This window comes from Suricata suricatta, chromosome 13, assembly GCF_006229205.1.
Source record: "Suricata suricatta isolate VVHF042 chromosome 13, meerkat_22Aug2017_6uvM2_HiC, whole genome shotgun sequence".
NCBI classification, from domain to species: domain Eukaryota; kingdom Metazoa; phylum Chordata; class Mammalia; order Carnivora; family Herpestidae; genus Suricata; species Suricata suricatta.
This window is the reverse complement of record NC_043712.1, coordinates 6034422-6058955: the sequence shown is the minus strand read 5'-3', so window position 1 is coordinate 6058955 and position 24534 is coordinate 6034422. Positions and strand designations below refer to the sequence as shown.

The following is a 24534-nucleotide window of genomic DNA, read 5'->3' as shown; positions in this document are numbered from 1 at the left end:
GAGGCAGAAGTGACACAAGTGTCCACTGACAAGTGAAGGGACACACAAAATGTGGTCTGTGCATACAGTGGAATATCACTCAGTCTTAAAGAGGAAGGCACTTTGGACACATGCTTCAGTATGAATGAACCTTGAGGACATGATGCTAAGTGAAATACACCAGGCACAAAAGGACGAATACGGTAGGATTCCACTTATATTGGGGACTTAGAAGGGGCAAATTCACAGAGACAGAAAGAATGATGGGTGCCAATGCCTGGGGAGTCTGTGTTTTTTTTAAAAAAATCTTTTATGTTTATTTATTATTGAGACAGAAAGACAGAGCGCAAGTAGGGGAGGGGCAGAGAGAGGGAGACAGATTCCGAAGCAGGTTCCAGGCTCCGAGCTGTCAGCACAGAACCCAACACAGAGCTCGAACCCACAAACCGTGAGATCATGACCTGAGCTGGAGTCGGAGGCTTAACTGACTGAGCCACCCAGGTGCCCCTAGGGGAGTCTGTGTTTAATGGGCACAAAGTTTAAGAAGATCACAAGAGTTCTGGGAATAGACGGAGGCAACAGAGGCACAAGACGCTGAATGTACTTAGTACTCCCGGACCACGCACTTAAACGTGGCTAAGATGGAAAAAAAAAAAAAAAAAAAAACAACCAACACCACCTTATTCTAAGTTCTCTCAGGTTGTCAATGGCAGGCTTTCTTTTAGTTGCATTTGTAAGAAATAAAATAGGGGCACCTGGATGGCTCAGTCGGTTGAGCGTCTTGACTCTTGATTTTGGCTCAGGTCGTGGTCTCACGGTTTGTGAGGTTGAGCCTCACATTGGGCTCTGTGTTGACAGTGTGGAGCCTGCTTGGGATTCTCTGTCTCCCTTTCTCTCCACCCCATGTGCATGCTCTCTCGTGTTCTCTTTCTAAAATTAATAAATAAAGAGAGAAATAAATGAAAATATCAGATGGAGAGTGTCATTAGAGCAGTTAAGAATCACAGATGCTGGTGTTCCTGGGCGAGTGATTTCACCTCTCTGAACCTCATGGTGCCTCCCTCCTGGGGCATGATGGGATTCCATGATGTCCCTGAGGTGGTCCATCCAGAGGAGTTCAGTGAGCACCCAGTACCCAGCAGCCCTTAGTGCTGGCAGGTATTTCTCAGGCCCCTGGGGTTTGGGTGTATGAGCAGCACAGGCCTCTCACAGTCAGTGGAGAAAAGACCCCTTGCCCCACTGCGCACATGGGGAAACTGAGGCCTGGAGGAGTCACGGGGCTTGCCTACAGCCTGTTGGCATCCCTTGAACTGGACTGTGCTTTTCCAAGTATGTATTGGTTAGCAAGGCTAGGTTCTGCTGCAGTAACAAATAAGCCTCACGTCAAAGTGTCTCAACACAACAGAAGTGTGTTTTGCAGCCAGCGAGATGTGCTCTGAGCCCAAGTGACTCTCCAGGGCTATTGTCCTCCAGGTGAAAGCCCAGGGATCCAGGCTGCCTCTGTTCCGAGGTGCCCGGGTCACTGAGGCAGGGAAAACAGCATTACATCACTTCGTCCCAGAGTTCATTGGCCGGCACTGGTCACATGGCTTCAACCCAGGTGAGGGTGGGCGGTCCCGAGAAGGCGGGACTTGGCTGTGGCTGAGTATCGGAGGTTGCTGCTCACCATCCCAGTGGCATGAAGACCAGTGGGGTGCGTGCTCATGGTAAACTGAGTCCAAGAGAAAAGAGTTTAAAGCTGGAATGATTCGTCTTCCTACTTGAGCCCCCAGCTCCATTCCCGGGGCCACTGTGATCACCCTGTGGGTCCCGCCATTGCCAGCAGGGTGTGTGTGGAGGTGGCCCCCCTGGAAATACACCTGAAGGCTTACTGTTCTTTCTCACCGCTTGAAGGAGCAGACAGGTGTCTGCCTTGGCCTCTTGCTCTCCCATCGGGCAGCGCCTTCACGTTTATATAAATCAGTCTCCCTGGAAGGGTGTCCAGGAGGCTTCTAAAGTTCTGCCATTATCAACAGTGATGCACTGAGTTTCTGTGCCTTTTCCCTTGTCACCCGTGTGAGTGCTTCTGTGGTATAGATTCTAAAAATGGAATCTCAAGGTCAAAGGGCAGGTGCATCGAACAGGCTGACAGCTCCCTGGCAGCAGGTGCCGTTTCCAGGGTCAGCGGGAGCTTTCAAGAAGAGGTGCTAATGGAATGAGTTCTGGGGACCAAGGTGAGTTCTCTGTCCTGGGGGGAGGGGGGTTCCAGATGGGATCCTGGGGAGGGGAAGCCAGAAGAGGGGACGCCCTTTCTCCATCTTGGCTCTGTGATCTCGGTTCTAATACAGGGGCTCTGATAGGCCCATTTTATAGAGAGCGAACACTGAGGTCTAGAGAGGTTGGGTCTGCAGTATTTGAGCCAGGATCCCAACCTGGGCTGAGTCCTCTTGGTTCACAGATCCAAGCATGGAGACCTCCTGGGTCCTTGCTTTACTGCCTCTTCTCAAAGACCCTCATGTCCCCCAAGAGCTTTCTTTTGGGCATTTTCTCTCTTTTTTTAAATGTATTATTTATGTTTGACAGAGAGAGAGAGAGGGAGAGACAGCATGAGCAGGGAAGTGTCAGAGAGAGAGGGAGACACAGAATCTGAAGCAGGCTCCAGGCTCTGAGCTAGCCGTCAGCACAGAGCCCGATGCAAGGCTTGAACCCACAAACCGTGAGATCATGACCTGAGCTGAAGTCAGATGCTTACCCGACTGAGCCACCCAGGAGTCTTCTGGGTAGTTTCTGAAACTCATCTTCCCTTCCTCGGGGACTCCCGGGGTCTAATTCTTTGGCTCTTCGGCTGCAGAATAATCAGCCTGTTACTTTTTTCCTTCATTGTTTTCTTATCCGTTTCATCTCATTGTAAGAGGATATGAGTACTTGCAAAGTTTGCTCTTGTTGTGTTTTTAATTTTCTTCCCTCTTTGGGTAACGTGGCTATTATTTCTGGAAAAAAACAGGATACCCTTACCGTAAAATGGATTCAAGCAATGCTGAAAACTACAAGCAGGTTCGAAATCACCAGCACCCCTCACCCGGAGATGACTGGTGGACCAGCTCATGGGTGCTAATGATCTCCCCACCTCTGAAGGGAGCGTCCTCCCGGGCCCCTCACCTTCCAGACCCCAAGGCGCTGAGACCCAGCCCACTTCGTGTCTTTCCCTGGTGGAAAGGCAAGCTGCTGTCTCTCTACTTCATTGTTCTGTTTTCCAGTCCAGCCCACCCTTGGCAGCATCAACTTGTTCTTTTTTTTTCTTTAAACATTTTTTTAATGCTTATTTATTTTTGAGAGAGAAAGACAAATAGAGCGTGAGCGGAAAAGGGGCAGAGAGAGAGGGAGACACAGAATCCGAAGCAGGCTGCAGGCTCTGAGCTGGCAGCACAGGGCCCGGTGCGGGGCTTGAACCCACAGACTGTGAGATCATGACCCAAGTTGAAGTCAGATGCTCCACCGACTGAGCCCCCCAGATACCCCAACATTGACTTTTTTCTAAGCACAAAGCAGGGCTCAGCTTGGGCCTGAGGGGTCCTATGTGTCAGGGGCTCTCTGGTGAGGTAGAGGCTGGGTCACCCCCAGACCATTTCCGTCTGACCTGACCTTCACCTCTAGGGAAGAAGGGGCCCCACCTCGGGCCTGACCAGAGGAGAATCATGGGAGGAGCCATGATTCGGGGGGCAGCATGGTGGCGGCAGCTCTAGAACCAGCCCGATACAGAGGTGAGGGGGAGAGAGATTAAAGCAAACAGGTGCACGGGGACCCAAGCAGCTTTGCTTTGGGGCCTCTGGGAGGCACAAGGGCTCTGGCCCTCCGGGAACAACACACATCAGGGAGTGGCACGTGTGGCTGTCGCTGCCAGTGGGGGCAGTGGGGGCAGCAGGCGCCCCTGGCGGAGGGGTGGGTGGGTGGAGGTCAAGGCAGCTCTGGCCCAGACCACTGTTGTCTCTAACAGCAACTCCTCAGACCTGTTCATTAGCACCTGTGAGTCCTTCCCGGGGCCCAGAGAAACCCTGGTGGATGCTGGCTTGACAATGGCCATGACCAGGACGAGGGCAAGAGCCGATGGCACGCACGGGAGACTCTGCTGCCTCTTTAGGGGAGGGCCGTCAGTGTCAGGAGCGCAGGCTTGGAGTCAGACAGAGTGCAGCTGGGCCCCCCCGTTTCCCCATCCACACTGGGCACCCCTGCTTAGGCGGGCCCATCGTGGGGACCGGACACAATGACCTTGTCCAGCGTTCTGGGCCCTGGGCGTTCTCAGTGAGGCCTCCGGACACTGAAGCCTTAGTTTGCATTTGGTCTGCTTACCCCTGGGGTGGTGGACGGGGGAGCGTGGAGTTGCATAAGTGGGGGGTGGGGGGGACCTCAGGAAGCCACACTTCTCTGTCCCAAAAGGCCCCGAATTATTTACAGCAGTGGATTTCAAGCTGGTGATGTACCCGCACTTTCCAGTCTCAACCTCATGCTTTATTCCGTCTCAAAATAGATCTTACCCAACTGATCCCTACTAAAGGAAGAAGGGAGAGGGGCTGAGAGCCCGAGCTGTCCCCCTCGCCCCCCACCCCCACAATGGCCCCTAGGGTCTATGAAAGGCTTGAAAATCCCTGCTTTAGGTCGGCCAGGGTATCACTGGCCCCAGAAGTAGAGGTGACAGATAGATACCAGAACGGGGTCATTTTCTCAAAGATTTCTCACTGTGCTTCTGTAAAAAGACCACAGAAGACAGAGAACTCTTGAGATGAGAGACGGCTGTTTCTGAGGGTCCTGTAGGGCCCGAGGTCGCTGGGCTGGGGCAGGCTGGGCAGCTGTGGCCCCAAGGACGCCCCCTCCCCCCCAGGCCGCACCGACACGGCGCAGAACGTTCCCGTGGGAAGCACAGAGAGCCCCCTCTTCATTGCCAAAGCCAGATTCAGCCAGAACCCCCATCAGCCACTGTCCAGCTTGCCAGGAGCAATCCCAGCTCTGAGCCTCAGCTTCGTCATCTGTAAAATGGGGCCCTTGGTGAGAAGGGCATGGGGGGAGGGAAGGGGCCGTGGGGCCCTGAGCACCGCTCTGGTAAGAAACGGATCTCAGCACTTGCTACTGAGCAGTAGTGAGGGAGGCTGGAAGGAGCCTGGAACCCTCACCGCAAGGGGGAAAAGGGCTGGCTAAGGTCAAACAGCAGGGTCAGGATTCAGGACCCAGCGCCCAGGCCTCCACACCCAGAAGGAAGGCCAGTGGAGCAGAGGCCACTTTCTACCTGCAGCATCGCAAGGGGAGAAAGCACGCAGGTCCCCTCAAAGGCTTGCCTCAGACTTCTGGGCTGGGCACAGGGGAAGGGGAGACGCCGAGCGCTCCCTGCACCGAGCAAAGGTCCCCCCTTCCATCCTGCTGCACTGTATTGTGGGCACCCAGGAGGCCACATGGGGAGGGGATGGGGTCTTGGTGTGGGTGACGGGGAGCAGGGAACAGCCACATTGACCCTGACCTATGTGCCGCATGGAGCGGTTAGTGTGGTGAGGACCCTGGTCTTGGGCACCGGGGGTGGGGCATCCCGGGCCCAGATGAGAAAATCGAGGCACTCTGCTCAAGGCCACCTACTGGAAAGGGGCTTGGGCACACTATGACCCAGGGCCCTGATCGCCTTTCCCCGCCCCTTGTCTGATTTTTAGGAACCGGCGTCATACCTTTTTGATGGTTCCCCGTTCCACCTCTATGTCTCAGAAGCTGTGGGGGTTCCCCAGAGGAGCCTTGAAACCTTCTAGACTCCCGGGCAGATTTGAGAGCAGTTTTAGCCCTAGAGAGCAAGAAAGGAAGTTGGTCCCTGGCACCATTTTACAGAGTGGGTAAAGCGAGGCTCAGCCAGCTGGAGGGTTTGTGGTGTATCCGGGGCAGGGCGGGGGGGCGGGGGGGCAGCAGTGTGGCCTCTGGCTCCCGCTGGGCCCCTCCTGGGACTGCAGGCCCTCTGGGCTCAGTTCCCACCTTCCCCCCCAATTCCAGTGTCCCAGTCCTCTGGAGGAAGATTTCCGTGGTCCCGGTTGGGGGTGCCAGACTGCCAGTGACGAGTGTTTTTTTAATCCCAGCCCTGCTGACTTACACGATTATTCTTATTTAAGGCAGGGAAGAAACGCCAGAGTGTGGCAGCGGGTCACCTCCGGGCCCTCCTCGCCTGCCTCTGGTGCCCAGCTCCTGCCAGAGCAGGAAAGGGAGGGGGGAGATGACGGGAAGCAGGGGGAGGAAAGGCGGGGAGGAGAGGCACAGAGGAGGAGGAGGGGGAGGAGGAAGAAGAGGAGGAGAATGGAGAAGGGGGAGGACACAAGAGGGAGGCGGAGAGAGGGAAGAGGAGAGGAAAGTGGGGCGAAGAGGGAGTGGGGGGGCAGAAAAGGTTAGGAAGGAGAGGAGGGGGGCGGGGAGGCAGAACTCAGAAAGACCCCCCCCCTTTGGCAGCTCCCCAAGCAGATAGGAGGAGGGAGGGAGATACACAGATGAATAATTTACTACAGAAATGCAACAAGAATTTAGAAACTCTCAATTTATAAATATTTATTTTCACAAGTTCGCCCCCTCTCGGCGCTCTCCCCCTTGTTTGGCCCTGGTCTTTTCTTTGGGGGGGGGGCCTCCACCTCCCCACGTCTGCGATGTCTCCCTCACGATCTCTCTCCCGTCTCTGCGCATGGCTGTGACTGTCTCTTCTAGTTTCGCCCTCTCGGCCTCTGGGGTGGGTGCAGGAGGGGGGCCGCGTCTCTCTCCTTCTCCACCTCCCTTCTCTCTGCTGCCCGGTTCTCCTCTGCCTGCGTGAATCTCTGTTCCCTGTCTCTCTCTAGGTCTCTGTCCTCTCGCTGTCTCTGGATGGGTAGGGGTCTCCCTCATTCCGGGACCCCAGCCCCCGCCCGCCCCTCCCAGGGCAGGAGGCCGTGGGGGTCCAACAGAGCCCTTATTGGGGGGGGGAGAACCCTTTGAAGGCTCTGAGGGGGAGAGGTCGTTTCCTTGGCAACCGGCCGCCGATTGGCTGAGCCGCGACGGATTACCGCCGGCGGGCGGGGGCGGGGAACGGCGGGAGCCACGCCCCCGACACGCCCCCGACACGCTCCCTGCGGGGCTGAGGGTAGGGGAGCACCTGCAGTGGGATTTCTGAGACCGGTGGCCAGGCGATGGGGGAGGGGGGGGCTTCTTGGGAGGCTGGCGGGGAGGCCGTTCTGCGGCAGGTCGTCGGTCAATCAGTTAACCAGTCAGTTCATCACTTGGGGGGGGAGCCCACAGAGCACAAGTGAGCTGAGGGGGCGGAATGAGGTAGAGCTGAGTTCTAATCCCCCCAGGGCCACTTCCTAGCAGGGAGTCCCTGAGCAAGCGAGTCCCTGTTCGCTTAGCCAGCATAACCTGTGTGCACTGCAGCTAGGCGGCACCTGCCTGCGGCGCTCACCACCCCCCCCCCCGCCCGTCACCGTCCTGTCTCCGTCCTGGTCCTGTCACCCGGTCCATCCCTTCAATGCATACGGAGAGGGGAGGCCCTGAGAGGAGAGAGCCTGGTGGGCATAGAGGCACCTGGCACGGGGGCGGGGGCGTAGGTACTGACCATTAAACCAGCTCAACAAAAGTTCCTTCTGGTGGGCGTGCTCCCTGTGGGCGGGGCCTGGGCTGGAGGTGACCCCCGCCCTTGATAGCTCCGGGACTCGGTGCCCGACCCGTCTGGGGTCGGTGTTGCATCACCTGCTCCCTTGACCTCTCCTCCTTGCCCGCTCCTGTTCTCCAGGCGTGGGGAAACTGAGTCCCGTCCCGGAGAGGCCAGATGGATGGCGTGGTGGCCCAGACCCAGGAGTCGGATGTCAGCCCCTCCCCTTAAGCTATTTCTGAGCCTGACACATAAGCTCCGGAGAGCTGGGGCGCGGGAAGCGTGCTCGTTAATAATGGAGGAAACCTCAGGCAGCGTCCTCGGGGTCACCAGCTGGAAGGGTCTCTGACACCCACTGGGGCTCCCTGCAACTTAAAACCAAGTGCGTGACTCAATACGGGAAGGCTGGTTTATTTGTTTGAGCACGCCTCTCTCACAGGCACCAGCAAAGGGGCTGCTGGAACATTCCCCCCAGGAAGGAAGGGTGAGTCACAGAGAAGGTCGCTGTTGATAATTGCAGCGGCCCCTTTAAGCCGCATTGCCAGGGCCGGCAGCTCTCATCTGGCTGCAGCAATCCTTCCAAAGCAGGGTTTGGGGCTGCTCCGTGGCAGGGAAAGGCGTGGCCTGCAGAGCTCTCCCAGGGCTGGGGACAGCTGCAGGGCCACCCCCACACCCCCTCCCTCTTCCCAGTCCCCCATACTGGGCAAGCGCACCGTGCACACACACACACACACACACACACACACACAACTCTGTGCAACAAACACAGAAACTCATCCTGTCTCCCCAGCACTCCCACTTGGACTACATTGTGTGTCTGAGGCCCGCGGGCCACTAACCCACGGCCTGGCCTGCCCACACCGGCCACTCTGCAGGAAGGAATTCTCCAGAACTCTGTGGCCCTCTACAAAGCTTCTAGACTTCTTGCTGCAAAGCCTCAGAACCCCAGGCCCCCTCAAGTACATTTAGAACCCGGTCCCACCTGACCGGAAGGAAGGGTGGAAATGTGGGGGTGGGGGGCGGTAGGTGTTGAAGGACAGGAGGTGGTCTAGATGCCCAATGTGGCCCGGGGTTCTCCGTGCAGGAGATGGGGAAGGAGACGGGCTGGGACACGTAATGCACCCAAGGTCCCCAATTGGAGCGGCTGGGCTTTGAGCCACGTCTTTGGGACCCAGGCTCCATACACCTCACCAGCCTCAGGTCTCCCATCTGCACAATGGGTGGGCTGAGCAGCAGCTGCCCATCGCGCTGACCCTCCCTGCCGGTCACTTTTATGCTTGCAGGCCGGGCCACTGGACACATCCCGCCATCTTCACCCAAAGGCTGGTTTGGTTTTCCCCGAGGCCGCTGGGGTTGCGGGACAGCTTGGGTCTCTGGGAGGCTCCGGGTGTCCGCAGCCAGCTGGCTGACAGCATCTGGAGGAGAGAAGGGAGAAATGAGCCAGGCGGGGAGGACCCCCGGTCAGGCTGTGCCCTCCACAGTGAGTGGGGCCCACGGAGGGGCCAGAGATCACGCGGCCGAGTACCTTGGTCTCAGGGGGCTCCAGGTGCAGGGAGGACTCAGGGGATCTCGGAGGAGTCAGAGAGGATGTGTCCCTGCCACTCAAAGCCTCCCGTGTCAGACAAGGTATAGGGTACGGAGCCGAGGCCTAGGACCCAGTTCTGGAGTGAGCTGTGTGACCTCGGCCAAGTCCCTCTACCTCTCTGGGCCTCAGGAAAAGTAAGAGGGCTGTGTTTTCTAGTTTCTGAAGATCCCTCCAAGTGAAGACTAGAGGATTCTCTGAATCTTTCCTCCTCCACCAACCCCCTCTTGGGCACCAGTGACCTGACAAAGGCTGTGGGCTTGGATGCGGGGCGGGGGGGGCAGTGAGCCGTGGGCTATGGGGGACCCACTCCGCAGCGCCTACTTTCTGCTTTACCCTGCCTCACGCCGCCCTTGGCATTACTATCCCCACTTTGCACGTGAGAAGCTGGGCCCAGAGAGGCAAATCCCCATCTGAGTTCATCCGGCTGACAAGTGCGGGCCCAGGAGGACCCCAGCCTTGGGCTGAGCCAACTGCCTTGATGGTTACTAGAAAAGTCTTCCAAGTGGAGACCTCTTAGTAGCTGAGTCTAGAAGGATCCCCCAAGTGGCAAAGGAAACCGAGGCCACTGGGGAGGGGGCACACCCCGAACAGGGTGGTGGCAGTGAGGACGGGATTGTGGGGCTCTCCTGGGCCTGGTGCCCAAGGTGGCCCCATCTTGGTGTCTCCTATGCCCTTCCGATTTCTTATGTCAAAGCTCAAGGCTCTGAGAGGCAGGAGACAAAGCTGCCAGACCAGTTAAGGAAGTCTTAACTATTTCCAGCACCGCTGTGGCCAGCCTCTACTGGCCAAAACACTTCCGGGGCCCAGCCGGAGAGAAGGGAGGGGAGAAGAGGGCCCCTCCACTCGTCTCAGTGATGGGAGCGCAAAGAATTTGTGCCCAGTGTTTAACCTGCCCCAGACGCTAATGCATATTTTATGGGAAAAGCGGATTTGGTGGCCAAATACATTGTGGGAAAGGCTCGACGGAGCAAAGTCAGGTAGGGTTCTGTCCTGCGGGACTTCTCAGAGCCTTCACATGCGGATGTGGACCGCTGTCTCTAATACAGAGAAGGAGAGTGTAGAAGTTCCCAGCCGCTGTGGGTTTGATGGCCAAGGGGGTCCCATCTTGGGTGTGAGATACTCAGCCTGGGGGCCTAGGACCCTGAGGCTCAACTTTGGGCCTGCTTTGGGCAACATCATTCCGGAACTTCCAGATGCCTGACTGTGTGACCTTGCCCTAGTCTGCACTCAGGCTGAGCCTTCTCTTCCAGCTTCACCAGTTGTGTGTGAGGACACCTCTCCGGGCGCTGGTCTTTACTGGATGTCTACTGGCGAGGCAGATCCTGTACCCTGCAAGTTTTAGGCTCCGGCTCCTGTCATTCCCTCTGGGCCTCAGTGTCCTCATCTGTAAAATGGGGATATGATGGTACCTATTGCGTTAGGTTCAATGGCGAGTGGCTGGGTAACAGGCATGGAATTAAGAGATGGAGACCCAGGCCAAAGGTCTCAACCACAAAGGCCTATGTGTACCCTGGTCCCGGCCACTGACTGAGGGGGACCCAGTGGGTGGGGCCACGGGTTGGGCCATGTCTGCTGGGCACAGTGCCTGCATGATCCGTGCAGGTGGGTGGTCTGCAGTCTTTCCCAGGGAGCAGGGGGACACTGCCAGGGGAGCACCACAGCCTGGTTTGTCCCCCCCCCCCAAAGCCCCTCTTCTGGCTGCTTCCCCTCCCTCTCCTGGTCCCTGTCCAGAGCCAGCTGCCTCCACTGCTCCAAGAGGCCAGGCCCCGCACTCTGTGTCTCTGGGCAGAGGCAGAAAGGGACTGGCTCTCAAGGAGAGAGAGTCACGAACTGCTGTCCCTCTTCAACCCTCCCCTCCCTGGCCTGGACCAGCAGATCCACCCAAGGGACCGTCTCTGAGCCTCTCAGATGGATCCCATCAGCCTCCAGCTTGGGCACAGGACACTAGGCCTCAGGTTCCCCCTATTTATGACCCCAGGGATGCTCCTGCCTTGGGGAGCTGGGAGGGAGGAGACCCCAGCCTCAGCTGAAGGCAGCTCCAATATGGTTTGGGCTGGCGCCTTGCACCCCATCACAGACTCCAGCCAGAGCGCTGTGGGCTGGGTCAGGGGACAGGAGCCAGCAACAGGGTCCAGGTTGTCCCGGCAGTCAAAGTTGGGGTGCGGGATGCGGGGCACCCTGGAGAGAGAGGAGTGCCTGGGCGGATCTTCTTCTTGTTTTTAATGTTTATTTTTGAGAGAAAGAGACAGAGTGTGAGCAGGGGAGGGGCGGAGAGAGAGGGAGACACAGAATCTGAAGCAGGCTCCAGGCTCCGAGCTGTCAGCACAGAGCCAGACACGGGGCTCGAACCCGGGAGCTGTGAGATCATGACCTGAGTTGAAGTTGGTCACTCCTGAGCCCCCAGGCACCCCAGGGCGGATCTTCTTTACCAGCCCATCCGTGCTCCCCAGTGTGAGTCCCCACACTTCACTGTTCCAGCGGTCGCCTTGCCCGCCGCCCGCCGGGTGCTCCCAGCCAGCTGCTGCCTCTCCTCTCCATCCCCAGCCTGCAGCCACTCGTCCCCTGCAGGCATTGCACACCTGCCACCTCCTCCTCCTCCATTTCCTACCTGGAGTGGTGCTCCAGGCTCCTCTGCGGCCCTGGCTGCAGGGTGGCCCGGAAGACCCATCCTTCTGGGCCCCGCAGATCCCCGAGTTGCCGGTGAGAGATGGCTCCGTCGGCCCCCTCCTGCCGCACCCCCTCTCCACACCCCCACCCTCCCCTGGGGCTCATTCACCTTTCCCTGCCCCCAGTTCTCTCTGGTGCGGAGAGCACCCACTTGGAAGTTACACAGACTCGGGTTCCCACCCCGGCTGTGCCACCTCATGGCACTGAGCCTCAGTGCTCCCTTCTGCAGAATGGGGAGAACGACAAGAAAGCCCCCCTGGGGCTGTAGTAAGGATGGAGTGAAGCGTGTTTTCACGTTCTTGGATGGCCTATGAGTCCACTGAGCACTCATCTGCTATCGGCGTGGCCACCGCTGCCGCCGTGTATCCCCAGCCTGGCCCGCTGTCACCCGGAGCCTGCAGCCCTCTGCACCCAGTGCTCACTACCCAATCACTTCGTCTTCGCTGGGGCACACTCACTGGCCCCCACCCCCTCTCCTGGGACTTAAAGCCCAGCTAATTTTCAAAGCTCTTTGTCACCTGTCTTTCTGGATTTCCCCGGGAGGCTGCCCTGACTAGTGGCTCAAAAAGGCCTTCGAGGAGGAAGAGATTTCCTCCCAGCTGGCCCCCCAACCCCCCGCTCCCCGAGTGTCCCCCACAGAGAGCTGGGTGACCCAGGGCAGGCCACTCACCTCCCAGAGCTGCTCTAGTCCCCCCCTCCCCCTGCAGAGGGTTGCTAACATCATCACCAGACCAGGTGACAGGTCCCATCCCAGAGGGTGCGGGGGATGGGGGGGCCACCCGGTGGATCAGGCACCTGCTGAGCGCTTGCAGAGGGCAGGCCGAGACTCAGGGCCTGCTCGTCCAGCCCACAGCCTTCCGCGCAGACTCTGAGCAGGCCAGAGCCTTCCTGGCTCCTGAACTCCCGCTGAATATCACCCTGGTTGTGTTGTAGGGAAGGCAAGAGAACATTTGTTCTTCTTCTTGAAAAAAAAAAATAGCATTTTTCTCCATTTACCAAAGTAATACATGTTAATTGTGGATAATTTTGAAATTAAGACAATCCAAAGAGAAAATTTTAAATTGTCTGTAATTCATCACCCATCCGGGGAAGGACTCTGGGCGTGGGAGGTTCAGGTCTCCAGACTTGGTAATGAATGTGGAGCCCGGGCTGTGCTTCGGGCCTGGTGAGGGGACCCCAGGACATACTCCTCCTGGCAGCCCGGCTCTTCCCTTCCCCCAGCAGGACCTGGCTTTCTGCCCCACCTGGGCCCTCTGCCTGGCTGGTACTCCCCACCTGGCGAGGGCTCCCTACCACCAGCCGTTAGAAGTGTAGGATCTCAGCGCCAATCCCCAGAACATGAATTTTCCCAGGATTCCCTGGGGGGCGGGGGGTCCTCGGCACTGTATGGTTTGGGAAGCCGTCCCAAAGCCCCCTTTCCGAAAGCGGTCCCTGGTCCCATTGCGTGGACACGCTCACACTTCCTAAGCCGTGTGTTATTGAATACAGAGGTGGGTTCCGGGTTATGACGTCATAAATAACGCCGCGTCATGAAGAACTGAAGCCCTGGGCACAAGGTGGGTTTTATTTTCCGGGCACTTCCCTGAGCTCCGCTCCCCCCCACCCCCCGCGCCCTGCATTGGCTCCCCTTCTCCCTGGAACATTCTGGTGGGGTAGGGACCATTGACATCCTTGTTCTGCAGATGAATGAGCCGAGACTTGGGGCAAGGGTGACAGCGCTGTCCCCTGAGTCACAAGCAGTAGTCAAGCCAGGACGGTCCTCCTGGCCCTTGCTGTAGGGGAGCTTTTTCATCCAGAAGGTAGGCTCCTGTGTGCCCAGTGTGGGTCTCATGCCCGCCGGCCCTGTCCTTTGCCCGATGGCAGTTTGCCCTGGTGACAGACGAGGCCTGGCGGTGCCACGTGCCACGTGTGGCTGGTGGATGGGGCAGCCTTGCTCTGCTGTGGGAACCTGGGAGGGGGGCAGGGCTTGGGGAGGGGAGTAGGACCCCTAGGGGAGCAGGAGGTCTGGGGGGAGTGGGGCTCGGGGCCCAGCAGAGAGGAGGGGCTGGGAGGGACAACAGCGGGGGACCTTCTGCTTTCCGGGGTGCCTGTGGCAGGAACCTCTGCCAAGGGAGTGTGAATCCTTTTGGGGGAAACCCTTGGCGGGGAAGGGAGTGCAGGGATGGCGGCAGATTCTATTAAAAGCAATTCTCATTACTGTACCATTAATTATTAATAGGATCGGGCAAATAAAGGATGGGAAAACCCAGCTGGGCCTGACGCAAATCTTGCCTCCGAAGCAAATGGCTTTTGGTTCACGTCCAGGAGACCCAGCCATGAACGCGCCTGTTGGAAAAGTAATGAGGAGCCTGAGGCTGCTGCGGTGGGACGGGCTCCCCGCACACCTGCCTAAGAAAGATAAAGTGGAGGGGGCGGGGCACCTGGGTGGCTCCCTCGGTTACGCGCCACTCAGGTCATGATGTCACAGTTCGGTCCACGAGTTCAAGCCTGCGTCAGGCTCTGTGCTGACAGCTCGGGGCCTGGAACCTGCTTCCGATTCTGTGTCTCCCTCCCTCTCTGCCCCTCCCCTGCTCTCTCTCCTTCTTTTAAATAAATATTGAAAAAATATTTAAAAATAAAATAAATGAGGAGGATGGAAACCACGAATGCAGGAACCAGATGATTCTAGCTTTCTCTCCCCCAGAGCTACTTGGTACCTGGAGCAAATCAGGTGCTCAATCCATGTGTTTGATTTCACAGGCTGCTGATCTGGGGGACAAGAGAATGAGGTCTCCGAGCCGGAGGGCCGCTGGGGAGGTCAGCTTCGTGAGCAGAGGGAGGAAGGGGTGAGGGCCTGGGTGTTTCCCCAACTCCTGTGTCTTTGCAAAACTCTCCTGGATTACTGGCTGATTTATCCTGACATCCACTGCGAAGCCAAGCGGTGAAGGCACTTTTTTGGGAATAAATAAATGTAAATGAATGACTGAGTCTGGGCTTAAAACACACACACACACACACACACACACACACACAATCTGTGGACTTCCATATAAAGTGGCATCTAACTAGAAACCCCCCTGGGCCACCTGGGGGGCTCAGTCGGTTAAGCCTCCGACTTCGGCTCAGGTCATGATCTCTTGGTCCATGAGTTTGAGCTCCACGTCGAGCTCTGTGCTGCCGGTTCGGAGCCTGGAGCTGCTTTATTTTCTGTGTCTCCCTCTCTCTCTGCCCTTCCTCCGTTCATGCTCTGTCTCTGTCTCTCAAAAATAAATAAATGTTAAAAATTAAAAAAAACAAACAAAAAACAAACCCCCTGATCCAGTTTTCCATGAAACACTTAGAAGGCAGAGAGAAAGACAGAACCTCGCCCAGGGTAAGGGACAGATGTTGCCTTTGTGCCAGAATCAGGGAGGAGCCTTACCGATGACAATGGTGGGGACAGTGCTAGAGAGAAACCTCAGGCCACAGACACCAGGCACCAAAGGCAGAAGGCACGGACCCCCTCCACCATTCGCCCCTGCTCAGAGACCCAGGGCCTGCGCCAGGCTGGACACTGGGCCACCGTCCATCTCCCGCAGATGCTCTTGGAGTAAAGTCCCCTGGTCCCACTGAAGGCGGGCAGGACCGATGGCTTTCATCTGCAGGGTGGTCTGGGAAGCAAACGGGATGACTCCGGGGCCGGGGGGGAGCAGGGGGGCGGCAGGAACCCCCCCAGCAGTGCATGCCGGGGCTTCTGCTTACTTCAGCAGAACACCCCAGAGCCAGACGGCGGGGCAGACACAGAGCCGCCTTCCCTGGCGAAGCGGCCGTTGGCAGGAAACGGGGAGATGGACTGAGCCGAGCCCACTTGATTCCGTCGCCCAGACCAAACCCTGAGAGCAGGACGCCGCCATCGCACACGCGGGGAGAGAACGGGAGCCAAGGCCGAGTGGCCCCCGTCTCCTGGGCATCTCCGAGTGAGAGTTGATGGGGAGTGTGTGGAGGGAACAGCGCAGAAGCAAAAGCGCCACCAATGGAGGATGGTGGAGAGACGCGTGCACAACATGCAGAAGGAATCGGTGTCCTGCAACACCGAAGGGTCGGCGGGGTCCCCGAAGGAACCTGAAGGAAACGTCCGGAAGCATCAGGAACCGGGGAGGAAAGACACGCCTCGCCAGGCAGGAGCAGAAGCACAGGGCAGCCCCGAAGAGTGTGGGAAGGCAGCGCCGGGAGGAGAAGGGTCGTGGACGGTGCAGTGCATCCAACTGCGTTTGGGAAAGCGAGGTGCAAGTCCCAACCCTTGGTGACTGTGAATGTGACCTTATCTGTGAAAGCGGTCTTTGCAGATATAACTAACAATCTCAAAATGAGATCACTGAGGATTAACTGGGGGAGGGGGGGGTGTGTGACTCTAATGATAAGTGTCCATATAAGAAGAGAAGACACAGAGAGAAAGCCGGAAGGACAAGGGGGAGGCCATGTGGAGCTTCGAGACAGAGACGGGAGTGGTGTGACTACGAGCCAAGGAACACCAAGGCTTTCTGGAAGCCTCCAGAAACTCTGAAGAGGGGCATAGACAGATTCAACCACAAAAACTCCTGAGGGGACCACCCCTAGGAACACCTGGATTTCAGACTCCTGGCTTCCAGAACTTTGAGAGAATGAATTTCCGTGGCTGTAAGCCACCCAGTGATGGTGCCCTGAACAGCAGCCTTAGGAAGTGGATAGAGATGGGCTGAGGAAGGACCCCAAGGGAGGGGAAAAAGCACAGAAGCAGAATTCGAATCCACACTGGAGGCAGTAAAAAGCAGAAGCGGTAACGCAGAAAACACAGCCAAGGCGGGGAGAGACCAACCTAGAGATGCTTCCTGAAAAGGTGTGGCAGCAGGTCAAGAGCTGAGAGCAAAGCAGGAGAAGTTCACGGGGATGAGGAGGCAGCAAGCACATAATGGGGGTTCTTGAAGAAAAGGCCAGAACAGGAGATCACTTAGAATATAATGAATGGAAACTCACCTGTGCTTTAAAACGAAACAAAAAGAGGGGGCACCTGGGTGGTTCAGTCGGTTAAGCGTCTGACTTCGGCTTGGCTCATGATCTCACAGTTCGTGGGTTCAAGCCCCGCGTCGGGCTCTGTGCTGACAGCTCGGAGCCTGGAGCCTGTCTTCAGAATCTGTGTCTCCCCCTCTCTCTGACCCTCCCCTGCTCATGCTGTCTCTCTCGCTCTCTCTCTCAAAAATAAATAAAACATTAAAAAATTTTTTTAATAAAATAAAATGAAACAAAAAGATCTGAACATGCATATCGGAAAAGCTCACTGCATTCTGGGGAAAATAAATAGTGACTTCTATTGGGACACGTCCTGGAAAACAGTGTGACTTATGCATCAGGATGACACTGTATGTGCCCTCAGGAAGGAAGGAATAAACCCAGGTTGGTTTAGATTGTGTTATGCTGAATGTTGAGTGGTAAGGGACCGTGTTTATGAGGTTTAGAGGAAATACTGAAGTATTTATTACTGAAAGACACGCTCCCATCAGCTGGGAGCTAAGAATGATAACCCCACGGCTTACGAAGTCTGGGCATTAGCACTGAAACTAGTCAGAAAGCAGCAAGTCGGAAGAATTATTGTAAATATCATTTCCAGACTGAATGCAGATGTCAAAAATTATTGTTAAATGACAAATCATAGAATGGAAAAATAATAATCGAACCATCTGGATCTGAAGCTTTAGGTCACATCACCAGGGATCCAAGGCAGGCGGTGACCTACCAGACATCCTAAGTAAGAGTTCACTCCGGGCCCTGGCCCTTTCCAGGTCGGCTCAGAGGGTCTGGTGGCTACAAATGAGGCTTTTTCAAGATAAAGGTAACTCTCTAGCACAATTAGAAACAAAATATCTACAAACCGAAGTCTGGAGAACACTAAAGCCAACATGTAGAATGGGTAAATCAATATGCAGGAAAGAAAAAGAAGCAGCCTCAACAATGGACGACAAGGCTGAGTACAGGACTCGAGCCCCACAGGGTCAGTGATAATGAATGTAAACGCACGACTTTTTCTTAGTAAAATACCAAAGACTCTCAGATTGGATGAAAAAGAAACTAAGATGGAAGGCCAACTGCACCTTGTTCACCAGCAATAAGTTTAAAAGCAAGGGACACGAAAAGGTGAAAAAATAAAACATTGGGGCAAACGTATTCAAGGCAAGTTCAAGTCAAATGAGGACAGCAATATTTGTATCAGATAAAGGATCACAGGCAGAGGCGCCTGGGTGGTTCAGTTGGTTGAGCGTCCGATTTTGACCCAAGTCATGATCTCACAGTCCTTGGGTTGGAGCCCCACATCAGGCTCTGTGCTGACAGTTCGGAGCCTGGAGCCTGTTTCAGATTCTGTGTCTCCCTCTCTCTCTCTCTCTCTCTCTCTCTCTCTCTCTCTCTGCCCTTCCCCCCCCCCAAAATAAATGAACATTAAAAAAAAGGAGTCACAGGCAAAAATCAAGACTTGAGACAGAGGGTCATTTGTATTGATAAAGTGTACAAGTCAGAAGCAAGTGCAAGTTCAAGGTCTGGTTTATGTCCCATACAGCATTAGACCAATCAAGGGAGCAATCATTTAGACACACAGAGAAGGACAAACAAAAAGACCACCAGAGGAGACTCAGCGCACTTCAGTCTTTGACATATTTAAATCGTACCCCCCCCAACACATTTGTGTGGGATTGGAAGAATATAATTAACAAGTTTGATTTAATAACTGAACTTTGTACCTTACAGACAAAAGATACTCATTTATTTGCCAGACTCCATCAAACATTTATGAAAATTGATCATATATTAGGCCATAAAGGAAAATTCAATAGAATCCCCAAAGCAGATATACTGAAAACCTCATGGTTTTGACCACCGGGCAATTAAGCTAAGAATTATTAACATATGTTTAAATTAAAAAGCCAACCATTTGAAAATTAAAAACCACTTTAGTAAATAATTCCAAACAGAGCCCTACATGACAAACTAGTTTCAAAAACATAGCACTACAAATGGCACATATCTGAGCGTATGGGAAGGTGGTTAAAATGTTGTAAGGAGGAAAATTCTTAGCTCAGTCTTGCGAGTTTCTTCAACAAGAAAGGGTGGAAGTCGATGAAAATAAACAGCAGAGTTTCATAAATTAGAAAAGAGAAAAACACTAGAAATATAAAAGAAATCTATGACTTGTTCTCTCTGAAAGTCAAATAAATTAGGAAAACTTCTAGCAGATCCAAAGATAATAAGCAGGGGGAAATGAATGTACAAGAAAAGGAATGAAAATATTTTAAAAATCAAATTATATTAAGTAAAGCCTTATGATAATAAATTTGAAAATATGAATAAGCGGATCTTTTGATAGGAAAATATGTATAACTCAAAGCAATTCAACAGTAGAAAAAAGCCCAAACATCTATTACCACAGAGTAAATGGGAAGGGTAAGGAAAGAACTTCCCAGAGACGTGTTGGGTCTTAACACTTTTCCTGGCAACGATTCACGTATTTCAGACATTCCGTTTCAGGACTTAGGAAAGATGGAAGGCTTCCCCAGCTCTCTTAAGAATGTAGAATAACCTGGCGTGCCTGGGTGGCTCAGTGGGTTGAGCCTCCGACTTCAGCTCAGGTCATGGTCTCACAGTTCGTGGGTTTGAGCCCTGAGTCAGGCTCTGTGCTGACAGCCTGCTTCGGATTCTGTGTCTCCCTCTCTCTGCCCCTCCGCTGTTCCCGCTCTGTCTCTCTCTGTCTCTCAAAAAGAAATAAAATGGAAAAAAAGAAAGAAAGAAAGAAAGAAAGAAAGAGAAAGGAAGAAAGAAGAATGTAGAATAACCTGAAAACGAAGAGTTGGCAGAAAACTGCAGAGCAGCCTTACGTAGGAATATGCTAGAACTTCCAAAGAAAACAGCAGCTGATAATTCTGGGGGACGTTGTGGGGGTCATAAGAAACAGCAAGGGGGGAAGCTCAGGGAAGGGGGAGATGGGTTCCAAGGATTCTGAGACTTCATGGCATTGAAGGGTAAGACGTGCAGGCAGGCTCCCCAGTGGAGGCATGAGTGGTCCGAGGTTGTGAACGCACAACTTGGCCGCTCTCGATGCCAGCCTCCCTGTTGCCAATCTTTCCGGTCTTCCTTCCGGGCTGAGATTGCACTTTCCACTGGGCTCAGGCAGGGCCATGTGCTGAAGCAATGCGGGTCATTTCTCGACAGAAACCCTTCACTGCTGGTACAAGACTTCCCGCCTTTCTTTCTCTGGCTACTGCAAGCACCTGAGCATCGGATGATGTGGAGGTACAACGCTGAGCTGATCACAGCTGTTACTGAGAGAGAGTCGTCTGGACCTGCCACTGACTTCATACGAGCAAGAAATAAACTCCTCTCAAGCCATGAGGTTGTGGCATTTTTTGTTGCCGCAGCCTAATCTAACTTCTCCTGACTAATTCAATGACAAAGAAGATCTGTCTCTTGCCAAGAGCCAACATCCCATTTAACGGCAAAGTACTAGGAGCATTCCTAGCAATGGCCAGAATGAGGCCAGGACGCTTAATGCCTCAGTTTTACATGGCTTCGGAGCTTCTAGACAATGCAATAAGACATGAAACATAAATTACAGAACCGTAACTAAGAAGGAGACAGAATTATCCTTATTTGCGGACCATATAATTGTCTACCTGAAAACCCAAGGGGAGCAGAGAGTCCTATCAATTGTTATTATATAACAACAAATAATCCTACAAACGTGGTCAACTATAAAATAAAAGCACAAACATCAATAGCGTTTTCTCGCCTTCCTCTTTTTTGCTTTCTATTGGACTGATCGTGTTTTCTTTACTTCCCTTTTCCCTGTTTTGGTTTGAGAGTTATACATTCCATTTCGGCCTGGTAGGGGTCATCTTTAAATTTCTATCATACCTAATTGACTAACACAATCTAGGTCAATATTCTCTACCCTCATCCTAAACGATGGGGGTCTCGGAGTGATTTAATTCCAATCACCATGTATGATTTCCTATATTTTTGGTCTGATCATGTTTTGGTTCTAAATTTGTCATGACTACTCTTGATAGTAACAGCCAATTCTTACTTAGATTTTACCCACTTAAAATTTTTTTTTAATTTACTTTTGAGAGACAGGATGAGCAGGGGAGGGTCAGAGAGAGAGAGGGAGACACAGAATCTGAAGCCGGCTCCAGGCTCTGAGCTGTCAGCACAGAGGCTAATGCGGGGCTCAAACCCAGGAACCGTGAGATCATGACCTGAGCCGAAGCCGGACGCTTAACTGACTGAGCCCCCCAGGCGTCCCGATGTTTTACCCACGTTTTAGTATCTTTGCTCGTGGCTCATTACATACTAGAAAAATGGCTCGATTTCCTTCCTCCTTGGGCGACCTTTCATTGGTTCTTTCAGCAAAGCTCTGTGATTAGTAAAGTTTCTCAGTCTTTGAACTGTATTTTACTCTTAGTCTTGGAAGATAGTTTGCCTGAAAGGCAGCTTATGTTGGCAAAGGTTTTCTGTCACCTTTAATACCCTATAGGTAATTGGGCAAAGGACGTGAATCCATAAGAAAATAAGAAATACAAATGACCGACAAAAGCATCTGAAAATTCGTTCCTCTTCATTAATAGCAAAAGAAAGGCACTTTAGAGTAAGGGTTTTTTTTACCCTGTTAAATTGGCCAAATGTTTCAAAAAGATGAGAAAGTTCTGTGTGGTAAAAGGAAAAGTAATCCTACCTGACCCTCCCTCCTCAGTAGAAAGTTATAGTTGGTCCCCAAAAAGGTAGGACTGTGTCCTAATTCCCAGAACTGGGAATGCTATCTTACCTGGAAAAGCGTCTGCGCCAATGTAATTAAGTGGAAGATCTCAAGGCGAGATCATCCAGGGCCCCGACCTTGTAAGATACACACGGAGAGAAGACAGACAGGAAGGGGCAGGATGGGGCCGGAAGAACCCTCCCCCAGAGTCCTCAGCGAGAGCAAGGCCCTGCCTACGGACCCCTGATTTTGAACTTCTAGCCCCCAGAACTGTGACAGAATACACTTTAACTGCTCCAAGCCACCAAATTGGTGGTCATTTGCTACCCTAGGAAACTTCCCCCGAGAGTCACCAGAAGGTTTCTGGAGGGCACTTGGTGAATGTAGAATATACTGGTCCTGAAATGTGTATAACTTTCCTCCTAGAAATTACTCAGAATTAATAACTGTGGATTTGTCGAGGATTTCTTGGCAAGGATATTCATGGAAACTTCTTCTTCTTTTTTAAAATCTTTATTTATTTTTGAGAGAGAGATGGAGCACAAGCCGGGGAGGAGTAGAGAGAGAGAGACAGAATCCCAAGCAGGCTCCAGGTTCTGAGCTGTCAGCACAGAGCCCGACGTGGGGCTCGAACCCACAAACCACGAGATGATGACCTGAGCTGAAGTCGGACGCTTAACCACCGGAGCCACCCTGGTGCCCCTCATTGAAGCTTCTTCTTTTAGGGACATTGAACAAACAACCTAAATGGTCAACGATGGGGGACTGGCTAACTAATGATGGTGTGGCTGTGTGAAGATAAAGAGTTAAAAATAGCACGACCCACAGTTGATGGAATGTTCTGGATGTGTTCCGCCTGGAGGGAGCACGTCCTGCCTCTTCTCTGAGGTGGTTCTCAGTAGGCAGCCCTGAGGAGGCACAGAGGAGGACCAAGGAGAGGGGGGATGTCGGCCACTCTGAGGTCACGAAGGTCAAGGTTCTGACCCCAGGCCCTGCGCAGCGCCTCCCCCATCCAACCAGAAGACTCTTGGTGCATCCGTGAGACACCATGATGCGGCGCCAGGTACCCGCACAGAAGGCTGCTGGCAAGAAACAGCAGCGGGGCACCTCCTACTTCTGCAAAAATAAAAAGTACATGCGAGGTGCAGGCAGAGAAAAAGGCCGGAAGGAACTACTATGTGCGTTAAACAGGGAGGTCACCTCTGGGGAGGGATTTGCTGATTTTTGGTTTCTGCCCTGAGTATGTGTAGCTTTTGTAACCGGGACCAAGTCTTACCAAACAAAACCACAGGCTCCTGTCCGAGCCGGCCACGCCCAGCCGCCTCCGAGTCCCACCCGGGAGACGGGGAACAGCGCCCCAGCCGGTGGGGACCCCGGGCGCCTGACTGCCCCCCTTGGTCCTCTCCCCCGCGCTGCTGTCCGCTGCTGTCCGCACCTTCCCTGCACCCGCTCTTCCACAGGCATCGATTTTTCCATCCTTCAGAGAAGCGCCTGAGGGAAAGGAAAGAGCATCTTTGGATCAATGAGCAGAGCCCTGCAGCCGGGGGTGTGTGTGGGGGGGTGTCCGTGAGCCTTGCACTTGTCACTGCCCCGACTTGAGGGGAGATGGGCTTGGGGGGAGGGAGGGTGGCCAAGTGTGTGTGTGGGAGGGGCACGTGGCCCACGGTGTGGGAGCGTGGAGGGTGTGTGTGTGGTATGAGATGGGGTGCGTTTGCAGGGGTCTTGCTGCCACTTTCAGGGCCCAGGCTGGTTCTTGCCTAGAGGAGGGGCAGTGGCCCAAGCCCCCTCTCTGTGAAGCATTCCCCTCACAGCTCTGTGAGGAAGGCGCTGGCACCCACCCATTGCCCAGATAGGGAAACTGAGGGACGCATGTGGGATAAAGAGAGAGGGAAGGAGGCAGAGGGTGGGGGAAGACAGAGTTAGGCAGAGGGGAGGAGAGAGGGGAAGGGGGGGAAGATGGGGAGAGTTAGGCTATTACTGTGGCCACTCCCCTGACCTCCCCTCCCCTAGCTTCAGACCACCCCTATCCCAACCTGAATCCCACACTTAAGGGTCGGGGCTCGCCCCTGTGCTGGGTGCTGAGGGGCGCGCAGACAGGAGACGGCCCCGGCCCCACCCTTGGGCGCTCCCATGGTGGGCAGGGAGTCAGTGTAGGACCCTCCTGGGCCTGAAGCTGGCCTCTCTGGTTCAGCGCGCACGCGCGCACACACACACACACACACACACACACACACACACACACACACACACACACACCCATGCCTTCAGGCCACCCGGTGCCTCCCGCCCTGCACACTCCCTTCGTCCTTCCCAGCCAGACTCCTCTCTGACTTGTCATTGAACCAAACCCTGGTCCCCTCACTCATGGGAACACATGTCCGGGAAGTCCCCGTGGACCAGTTCCCCTGACGCGCCCCGCCCCCAGCTCCCCGGACTTCTCCGTCAATGACACGTGATCTGCTCCACTATCTTCTCCCGATCTGGACTGCGAGCTGCAGGACAGCGGGGTTGGCACTCCGGGGTCCCCTCTGGGTCCTCTCAGCTGGGTCTGCAGCCCCGCCCCCCGGCCAGGCACGGAAAATGGCTCAACATATGTTCTTTGCATGAATGAATGAACCATGATAATTGCTAAGAAATGTGCAGATGGTCTGTTAGGAGGTTCTGTGAGCATGTGGTGCGCGCGCCCATGTGCACGTGCACCGAGGTGTGCTTATATGCGCATGCGTGCGGGCGGGGTGCATTTGCGTGTGGGTATGCATTGCGCGCGCCAGGCTTGGATGTGCGTGTCGTGCATGTGCATGTGCGGGTCCCAGGGGGCCGCCTGGGAGCACGTTCTGCTTGTGCGTGTTTACCACGTGTGCACAAGTGTGGACTCGCCTGGGCTGATGGTGCACGCCACTTCTTGCTCAGGGTCGGAGGAGTCTCTCTGTCACACTTGCTCGCTCTCCTGAGCCTGCAGCCTGC

The 24534-nt window shown here is 54.5% G+C and overlaps 1 long non-coding RNA gene across 2 annotated transcripts; it reads left to right on the top strand.

Moving 5' to 3' along the window:
* Nucleotides 1-13291: 13291 nt before the first annotated feature.
* Nucleotides 13292-14768, top strand: LOC115277091. Of its 2 annotated transcripts, XR_003902216.1 has the most exons (4): nucleotides 13292-13393; nucleotides 13520-13636; nucleotides 14056-14173; nucleotides 14577-14768. It is a non-coding gene; the product is annotated as an uncharacterized LOC115277091 (long non-coding RNA). The 2 variants fall into 2 exon arrangements; XR_003902215.1 differs by lacking the exon at nucleotides 13292-13393 and having other exon boundaries at nucleotides 13436-13636.
* Nucleotides 14769-24534: the final 9766 nt, after the last annotated feature.